The sequence below is a fragment of the Lethenteron reissneri genome, chromosome 70 (genome assembly GCF_015708825.2).
Source record: "Lethenteron reissneri isolate LAM-NWPU_2019-01 chromosome 70, ASM1570882v1, whole genome shotgun sequence".
In the NCBI taxonomy this organism is placed as follows: domain Eukaryota; kingdom Metazoa; phylum Chordata; class Hyperoartia; order Petromyzontiformes; family Petromyzontidae; genus Lethenteron; species Lethenteron reissneri.
The window spans coordinates 1184831-1193534 of NC_083848.1; the positions used below are offsets into that span (position 1 = coordinate 1184831).

The following is an 8704-nucleotide window of genomic DNA, read 5'->3' on the forward strand; positions in this document are numbered from 1 at the left end:
GACCGGTCCCCCCCCCCCCCCCTCCATTGCTTCGATTTCGCTATTGACGCAGGCGACGCGGCGAGAAGCCGCAGCGCCGCGAGTTGCCGACACGGTGGGGTGGGGCGGGGTGACGATGCCCCGCCCCCTGCGGTGACGTCACGGGCGGGGTGGGGGCGACGGTCATCCAATGGGAGCGAGGCGCCGCCGGGATGCGCGCGCGATTAACATAATTTATGCGGAATAATTAGGCGATCCCGTGCGTCCGAGTTCGGGAAACCCCGCGAGTTCGGCCCCTATATAAGTGGCTGCTCGACGGCTTCGCACTCAGATCGGGGTGGTCGCTCCTCCAGCGCGGAGCTCTGGAAGAGGCAGGACCACGCCATCCGGCCGCAAGCCCGATCCGTATACTTTAAAGATATAGTATATGTTAATCAGGGGGGGGGGGGTGTGGTTTGCGTGTGACAATTAAAGCAAAAAAAGTTATTAGTTAACGTTATATTCGAATAATAAAGAAACTTTTCGTAGAGACACAACTCTTTCCCCCCCCTACCCTCCCCCCCTCCATCTTTCCCCTTACCCTCCCCCTCTCCCGGCTTAAACGTTAATCGACTTAAATTAAAAACTATATAATCCGTAACAAAATAAAAGTGTGCCGCAGGTAAGCGGCGGCGGGAGGCGGCGTTGTTGTTTTTTTTTAAAAAGAAGGAAAAGTTTTGTTAAAAGATTATTATATAAATAAAATAATAAATTTCAAAAGAAAGCCATGCCGCATTACGGGCCACCCTCGAGCGAGAGCGCCTGCCCGCTCCGCACCATCAAGAGGCTGCAGTTCGGAGTGCTGAGCCCCGATGAGATTGTACGTGGTGGGTGGGTGGCTGGTGGGTGGGTGGTGGGTAGGGGTGGGTGGGTGGCTGGTGGGGTAGTGGATGGGTGGGTGGCTGATGGGTGAGTTGGGGTGGATGGTTTTTCGGTCAGGGTAGTAGTGGGTAGGGGTGGGACTCTTAACTTGAAGTGGTCTCCTAATGTTAAGCCTATGGGGTGAACGCGTGATAAGTTGTGTAACGGCGCGTAAAATGTGTCTATTTTTAAAACTCTTATTAAAGTAAAACGCGCCTTTGTTAAATGGATGTCGTCGATTTTAAAAGCGCGTGTTGAGTTTGAATTTTTTGACGCGGGTTACGCATTCTGTTTTTTGATCGCCCAATTATTTTTTTCTCAACTCGTTCGGCGACTTTTAATTTGTCGTCCTCCACCGGGGACTTTTAATTTGATTTTTGATTCCTCAAGCGGTGACTTTTAATTTTTATTGTATTTCGATTCCTCCGGCTGCAAATTCGAATTTGGATTCCTCAAGCGGGGACTTTTAATTTGAATTTGGATTCCTCCATCGGGGACTTTTAATTTGAATTTTGATTCTTCCAGCGGTGACTTTGAATTTGGTTTCATCCAGCGGGGACTTTTAATTTGAATTTTGATTCCTCAAGTGGTGACTTTTAATTTGTATTTCGATTTCTCCGGCTGCAAATTTGGATTCCTCCATCGGGGACTTTTAATTTGTATTTCGATTTCTCCGGCTGCAAATTCGAATTTGGATTCCTCCAGCGGGGACTTTTAATTTGAATTCCTCCGGCTGCAACTTTTAATTTGAATTTGGATTCCTCCATCGGGGACTTTTAATTAGAATTTTGATTCCTCAAGCGGTGACTTTTAATTTGTATTTCGATTTCTCCGGCTGCAAATTAGAATTTGGATTCCTCCATCGGGGACTTTTAATTTGAATTTTGGTTCTTCCAGCGGTGACTTTGAATTTGGTTTCATCCAGCGGGGACTTTTAATTTGAATTTGGATTCCTCCATCGGGGACTTTTAATTTGAATTTTGATTCTTCCAGCGGTGACTTTGAATTTGAACTTTGATTCTTCAAGTGGTGAATTTGGATTAATCCAGCGGTGACTTTTAATTTGGATTGACTACCACCACCACCGTCCCCAATGTTAAATGTTGAATTCCGATCTACTTAAATGGGGACGTCAACTTAGCGGTGTCCATTAACGCGTGAGGAGGAGGTTTTTAAGGACTTTGCAGGTGCCTCCTCAAGGTTACGGGGATGAATCGTTGCGGGTTTTTCCTCGTTACAGTTGTGCAGGTGACGTGTTTGGAGGGGTTTTGTTATCGTTTATGGACTTATCGAACGCGTCTGTAATGTCGATGCCTCTGATCAGATTTGTGTCGTTACTTAACTTGCAGGAATTCATGATCTTTGGTTCTTTCGGTAAAGTCACGTAAATAGAAAAAAATAAAAAAAATACTAAAATAAAAAATCTAAAAACTCACGACGTTTCTTGTTTTTTTATATTTTTATTTTTTAAATATTTTTTTATATTCTATCTACGTGACATTAACGAAAGAACCAAAGCATATTGTTGTTTGTTACGGTGTGTTTTTTTTCGCGTGTCGAACTTAATCTGGTCACGAAAAGCATTTTCGGTAATATTTTCGAGTTCGATTTTAATCGATAGGAGGGTGGGGGGGGGGAATCATCACGATCAATATTTTTGGTGACTTCCAAGTGAATTTGACCACCACCCGTCAGAGGTCGCAATCGGGTACCCGATACCCGTACCCTACCCGATACCCGGCTACCCGTACCCGGCCGGGTAAGGGTAGCCGTTTGCGACCCTGGTGCGGCCGGGTACAGGTAGGCCGTGAGTCACTGGTGAGTCACCGTTTGTCACTCATTTCCCAACGTCTTGTCTCTTCTCACAATTCAAGTTCCTAGAATCAACCCACCCGCGTCTGCAACATGGCTTCATCCCAGAGGTCGCAATCAGGTACCCGATACCCGTACCCTACCCGGCCGGGTACGGGTAGGGTACGGCCGGGTACGGGTACCCGTTTGCGACCCTGGTGCGGCAGGGTACGGGTAAGGAATCAAAACCCGTTTGCGACCTCTGCCACCCGTGAACGTTACTGGACACTGAGACCGGATAAATGTGAAGAGCTTCGCAGCCTCACGGATTTCCTCCGACCAAGTCGGAAAGTGCGAAAGGCCAGGGGAGACGTTGACCTTTGCTCGGGGGGGAAAAACTAAATTATATATTTTTTGGCTCGGGATCGAGGTGCCCTGCGGACGACAAAAACGATTTGTTGATTTAAACAGACTAAAAAATAACAAACCCAAGCGGCTAACTATTTGGAAACGAATAGAGGCGGTGCCAGATGAAGATAGTAGCGAGGCCTGTAGCATATGTGGTTATGAAGGGGCCCTAAATGAAAAAAAACCCACAAATATGAAAGCACAATTTTGACTTGCACAGTAAACTAAATGTATTTATTTATTTGCTTTGCAGCCCAGATAATACGACAAATGACTAACCTTAAACACACGGTCGTTCGTAAAAGTCGAAGGACGGTATAGTACTATAGTAATAGAGCAAGTGCAGAATCATTGAACCGGAATTGATAGCTTGAAAGCGTTTAGCGTGGGGCCCTTGAAAGTGCTTGGCCCATAGCATTTGATACTTTTGCTGCTAGGATCATCCGGCTGGGAGATGTTGGCTACCTCGCCTGGTATACAGGAGGCCGTGGGTGCGATCCCAACCCTGACGAATTATTTTTATTTGGAGTTTGCGTCTCTCTCTCATCGTTATCACGGTGGCTGGGAGATGTAAACTACCTCGCCTGGTATGCAGGAGGACGTGGGTGCGATCCTGACGCCTGGTGAATATTTGTAGTTTGCGTGTCAATCAATCACGGTGGTTAGGAGATGTTAACTACCTCGCCTGGTGTGCAGGAGGACGTGGGTATAAGCCTGACGCCTGCTGTATGTTTGGAGTTTTCGTGTCTCATCACGGTAGCTAGGAAATGTTAACTACCTCGCCTGGTGTGCAGGAGGGACGTGGGTGTGATCCTGACACCTGCTGTATATTTGGAGTTTGCGTGTCAATCATCACGGTGGCTAGGAGATGTTAACTACCTCGCCTGGTGTGCAGGAGGTCATGGGGTGCCACCATGCCGGCCTTCTGCTCGCTGCTAACAGCTCTTGCCCCAGCGGTCTGTTAAAGGCTACGCGGGGGACCTTCGTCTGTGTGTTCGCAGAAACGGATGTCGGTGACGGAGGGTGGCATCAAGTACCCCGAGACCACCGAAGGAGGGAAACCCAAACTGGGGGGTCTCATGGACCCCCGGCAGGGAGTCATCGACCGCAACGGCGCGCTGCCAGACCTGTGCCGGTCAGTGGCCTCGCAATGCACCCCTTTTTCGTTACCACTGGCGTGCAATGGGGTGGCCAGCACGGTACCGGTGGGTTTTTCCACTGGCACATTCTGAGCCAGTGTTGAGGCCCAGCACGGTATGGGTGGGTTTTTCTACTGGCACATTAAGAGCCTGTGTTGGGGCTAGCACGGTATGGGTGGGTTTTCCACTGGCACATTAAGAGCCAGCGTTGGGGCCAGCACGGCACGGGTGGGTTTTTCCACTGGCACATTCTGAGCCAGCGTTGGGCCAGCACGGTATGGGTGGGTTTTTCCACTGGCACATTAAGAGCCAGCGTTGGGGCCAGCACGGCACGGGTGGGTTTTTCCACTGGCACATTCTGAGCCAGCGTTGGGGCCAGCACGGTATGGGTGGGTTTTTCCACTGGCACATTAAGAGCCAGTGTTGAGGCCAGCACGGCACGGGTGGGTTTTTCCACTGGCACATTCTGAGCCAGTGTTGGGCCCAGCAAGGCGCGGGTGGGTTTTTCCACTGGCACATTCTGAGCCTGTGTTGGGGCCAGCACGGTATGGGTGGGTTTTTCCACTGGCACATTCCGAGCCTGTGTTGGGCCCAGCACGGTTCGGTGGGTTTTTCCACTGGCACATTCTGAGCCGGTGTTGGGGCCAGCACGGAACGGGTGGGTTTTTCCACTGGCACATTCTGAGCCAGTGTTGGGGTCAGCACGGTATGGGTGGGTTTTTCCACTGGCACATTCTGAGCCGGTGTTGGGGCCAGCACGGAACGGGTGGGTTTTTCCACTGGCACATTCTGAGCCAGTGTTGGGGTCAGCACGGTATGGGTGGGTTTTTCCACTGGCACATTCTGAGCCTGTGTTGGGCCCAGCACGGTACTGGTGGGTTTTTCCACTGGCACGTTCTAAGCCTGTGTTGGGGCCAGCACGGTACGGGTAGGTTTTTCTCACTGGCACATCCCTGAGCTAAGGCCCCGTACGTCATCGATCGGAACGGAATCGGAATCAAAACCGGTGACGTTTATTACACGTACGACGTCGCAACGTGAAAGTGTCAATAACCGCACCCCTATTTTTTTAAGACTCTGAAGATCGATTGCTCAGTTGCTCTGTACTTGTTCGTTTGAACGGGCAGGCAACATGACCGAGTGCCCGGGTCACTTTGGCCACATCGAGCTGGCCAAGCCGGTGTTCCACGTGGGCTTCCTCACCAAGACCATCAAGGTGCTCCGATGCGTCTGCTTCTTCTGCTCCAAGATGCTCGTGGATTCGGTGAGGCTTTGGGTACCCGGTGGGGCTGGGTGGGGGTAAGATGCAGGGATTGGCACGAGGTTTGGTGGGGATGGAAGGGGGAGCAACGTTTTTTTTTTAAGGTGGGCCCCACAGATCATCTGAGATCCTTGCCCTCGATTGTGGTACCCTGTAGTAGTTTTTACCGTTTAAACTGGTACTAAACTGACACCTTTATACAAGGCATCATGTTTGCAATAACCGCAACACAAGCAGTCAAAATGCAAACAAAAAAAAATTTACCCGTAAAAACAAAGTTTTTCACTATAAATCCTTTATATGCGTGGCGGCTAGAGTCCTCTCGTCCTCTGGCTTGAGATGGCTGCCACCTATGGGTCAGATGATTGCCTGCCACCATTAAGCAATTGGTAATTAAATATAAAAAAAAATTCCTAAAAAGTGTAAAATTTAGCAAATGTTTTTTTCACGAAAATTAATTGTCACGACACAACGAGTCTGTGTGGAAAAATGTCAGCTCGATTGGATCACGGGAAGTGGGTTAAAAAACGACCGAAAGATTTGCACGGTCGTAAGCGCGCAAGCAAGCGAACTTAATATAAAGGATTTAAAAAGAACAACTCTGATAATGGTAATGATATGCATTGTCCTTGAAGTTGATTGGTCCACACCCGAGACAGCTTTCCTTAGAGCCTAGTCTCCATTGGTGTTGGACCAGATGACGCCAAAAGGCGCACAACTCAAAGACAAAGCACCATCAGAGTATGAGAGCTCGGGGTAAGCATTTACACCATTGGAACCTCCTTGCCAGTAGCAAAATATGATAATTGTTTTTTTACCCTTTTATCTGGCAACAAAACTGACACCTGTTTTTTTTACAATGTGTCATGTTTGCATAGACCACAATACCTGCGGTCGGAATGCAAACAAAAAACACAACTCTGATAATGTGTGGCACTGTCCTTGAAGTTGATTGGTCCACACCCGAGACAGCTTTTCTTAGAGGCCCAGTTCTCACTTGGTGTTGGACCAGATGACGCCAAAAGGCCGTACAACTTCAAAAACAGTGCACTATCAGAGTTTTGAGAGCTGTTTTAAAGGGTGAAAACCTACTACTATATTTTGCCACTGGTAAAGGAGGTCTCGTAGTGTGGTACCCTGGTCACCAATGATGCACACGCGGAGACCCGCGCAACAGACTGAGCTACCGTGATTAACCGGTGTCTCTCTCTCTTTCGTTGCCACCTGGCGAATCAAAAAACACACCCAGCTTGAACGTTCCTGTTCTATTCCTTGTTCAGAATAACTCTCCCCCCCCCCCCCCCCCCCCCAAAAATAATCCACACTCGGCTTGAATGGTGCCCCGGTTCCATCTCTTGCTGTTCAGAACAACCACAAAACACTCGGCTTGAACGTTCCTGCTCCGTTTTGTTTGTTCAGAACAACCCCAAAACATAGTAGTAGGTTTTTACCCTTTCAACTGGTACAAAACTGACACCTTATTACAAGGCATCATGCTTGCAATAACCACAACACAAGTAGTCAAAATGCAAACAAAAAGAAACAACTCTGATGATGATAATGATATGCACTGTCCTTGAAGTTGATTGGTCCACACCCGAGACAGCTTTCCTTAGAGCCTAGTCTCCATTGGTGTTGGACCAGATGACGCCAAAAGGCGTACAACTCAAAAACAGCGCACTATCAGAGTATTGAGAGCTCGGAGTAAGCATTTACACTATGAGACATCTCCTTTACCAGTGGCAAAATATAGTAGTAGGTTTTTCACCCTTTAAACTGGTACAAAAACTGACACCTTATTACAAGGCATCATGTTTGCAATAACCACAACACAAGCAGTCAAAATGCAAACAAAAAGAAACAGCTCGGCTTGAACGTTCCTGCTCCGTTATGTTTGTTCAGAACAACCCCAAAAACACACTTGGATTGAACGGTTCTGTTCTGTTTATACTGTTCTGTTTATACAGAACAACACCATAACACTCGTTGAACGTTCCCCTGTTCCATCGCGTTTGTTCAGAACAACCCCAGAACACGCAGCTTGAACGTTCCCCTGTTCCATCGCGTTTGTTCAGAACAACCCCAGAACACGCAGCTTGAACGTTCCCCTGTTCCATCGCGTTTGTTCAGAACAACCCCAGAACACGCAGCTTGAACGTTCCCCCCCTCCCCGTTTCATCTCCTCGTCCGGAACAACCAGAACAAAAACCCACACGCCCATCGGCTTCACGAACGTTCCACCCTCACGCCCCCCGCTCAACCCCCGTTTCCGTGTCTCTCTCTTTCCCCCCCCCCGCTTCCTTCACCTCCGTTCAGAACAACCCCAAGATCAAGGACATCCTGCTTAAGTCTCGTGGCCAGCCTCGCCGGAGGCTCACGCACGTGTACGACCTCTGCAAGGGCAAGAACATCTGCGAGGGTGGCGAGGAGATGGACTCGCGCTTCGACGGAGACCTCAAGGAGGGCGCCTCGGAGGAGACCAAGGAAAAGGTGCGTCAGAGGTCGCAAACGGGTTTTGATTCCTTACCCGTACCCTACCCGTACCCGGCCGGGTACTCGTGGAAATTTAAGGTATTCTATACAGTTTCTTCAATGTTATCTGACTGAATGAAAGGCAGAATTGCGTTTTTAGAGTTGTTCACGTCTGCCTGAGTGGCTTATATTTGGTTACATTGTCATTTGAAAAATAAAAGGTAATTGTGACAATGAAAATAGTTTGATAACGGTGTGTGTATTTCCACGTAACTTTTTGCGGTAAAAAAAATGTCAAAAGGAACTATTGGCCCCCGGGCATCTTCACTTTATCAAATGTGGCCCTCTTTGCAAAAAGTTGGGACACCCCTTGCCTTAGGGCCTAGTCTCAATGCCAGTGTCAGACCAGAGGACTACGTAGTGGCGGCTCCTGCAAAATCTCTCGGGGGGCAAATGTCTGGATGATTGATAAGGATAAGGTCCACCCATGCAATGGATAAATTAACAGCTTAAGCATGTAAAGGCAACTTCACTTCTTTAATATTAATGAAAAATAAAGTGACTCTTACAATACATCTCCTTGTTTGTTTCTATACTCACTATTATTACAATCCACTCAGTATCTTTTATTAAAGATTCCACTAGGTGGCGACAAATAATACTGTTGACTGAAACGTGCTTACGTATGATGACGTAAGCACGTTAGTGCGAGCCCTCCCGGAAGCCATAGAGAATGCATTGGAGCGCCCGCCGT

General features: G+C 48.3%; 1 pseudogene; it reads left to right on the forward strand.

Annotated features, from left to right (window-relative positions):
- Positions 1–327: 327 nt before the first annotated feature.
- Positions 328–8162, forward strand: LOC133360952 (DNA-directed RNA polymerase II subunit RPB1-like; annotated as a pseudogene).
- Positions 8163–8704: the final 542 nt, after the last annotated feature.